This window comes from Sinocyclocheilus grahami, unplaced genomic scaffold, assembly GCF_001515645.1.
Source record: "Sinocyclocheilus grahami isolate Dianchi unplaced genomic scaffold, SAMN03320097.WGS_v1.1 scaffold327.1, whole genome shotgun sequence".
NCBI lineage: Eukaryota > Metazoa > Chordata > Actinopteri > Cypriniformes > Cyprinidae > Sinocyclocheilus > Sinocyclocheilus grahami.
In genome coordinates, this window is record NW_015505506.1 from 275,234 (window position 1) to 276,082 (window position 849).

The 849-nt window shown below is 31.7% G+C and overlaps 1 protein-coding gene across 1 annotated transcript in view; it reads right to left on the bottom strand.

Annotated features, from left to right (window-relative positions):
* LOC107602460 (peptidyl-prolyl cis-trans isomerase H-like) overlaps nucleotides 1-849 on the bottom strand; it is a 38,784-nt gene that overhangs the window by 4,533 nt on the left and 33,402 nt on the right. The window lies entirely within an intron of this gene.

An 849-nucleotide genomic window follows, 5' to 3' on the forward strand; every position in this document is an offset into this window, starting at 1 on the left:
TGTGTGTGTGTGTGTGTACAGTAGGGCCCTCTGACCACTAGAGGCAGACAAACACAAAAGAGACAGACACACAATCTTTTTTTATTTTTAATAATTTACTCATGATACTCATGATTAGTCTTTAATCATTAAAGACTCTACACTTTATGTACTTTCAAACCAATCATAACTCTTTACCATATTTGTAAGCGTTCCATGTGTGGTCCAACAATACACAGGTTTTTCAATGTTTTTATTTATTTATTTTTTCTTCTAATACAGATATTTATATAGCAGGGTGGTCAATGGCCGATATAAATAAAAATCCCTACATACAAAGAAAGTAATATTATAATTTACAAATGACAAATCATTAATTCTCAAAATTCTAGAATACAATTACAAATATTTCCACAGTATACTTACAATTCACTATAAGTATTTGAAATAGGACATTTGCATTTATGATGCTGTCAGAAGATGAGGAAGAGACACAAGGGGAGGAAGGACCAATGGCAGAAGTTAAGTAAAATGAAATGGGCAAAAGTGATTATCTGGATTTACTAAGCATTATCATTAATGCACCCATATAGAACTTTTCAAAAACTCAATGTTTGGAGTTTGCCCTGTACACTCCACTATTCTCATGACCTTAGTGAAGGCATGCTGAACAGAACACCAACACTATTATCTAGATAGAAATATTGTTCGTAAACAATTATATTTCTAAAACAATTTCATATTAAAACCGAAATGAAGCAACAGCTTGTATAACTTGTTTATTATACCATCAGTTTTTATTTAAAGGAGACCTATTATGCCCCTTTTTTACAATATGCAATATAAGTCTCTGGTGTCCCCAGAATGTGT